The following is a 258-nucleotide window of genomic DNA, read 5'->3' on the forward strand; positions in this document are numbered from 1 at the left end:
CATTTTTTGACATACAATTGGGCATCTTTATAAATAGTCGGCCAAAAGAATCCAGATTGGAGTACTTTTGCTACGGTTCTATTCCCATTGTAATTCCCCCCATCAACTGAATTATGGCAATGCCATAATATTTTTTTGGCTTCATTTTCATCAACACATCGTCGGATAATGTTATCGGTTCCTTCTTTAAACAAATAAGGTTCATCCCAGACATATTGATTCACTTTTTTGAGAAAAAATTTCTTTTGCTGATAATTA

Source organism: Lupinus angustifolius, chromosome LG03 (genome assembly GCF_001865875.1).
Source record: "Lupinus angustifolius cultivar Tanjil chromosome LG03, LupAngTanjil_v1.0, whole genome shotgun sequence".
NCBI classification, from domain to species: domain Eukaryota; kingdom Viridiplantae; phylum Streptophyta; class Magnoliopsida; order Fabales; family Fabaceae; genus Lupinus; species Lupinus angustifolius.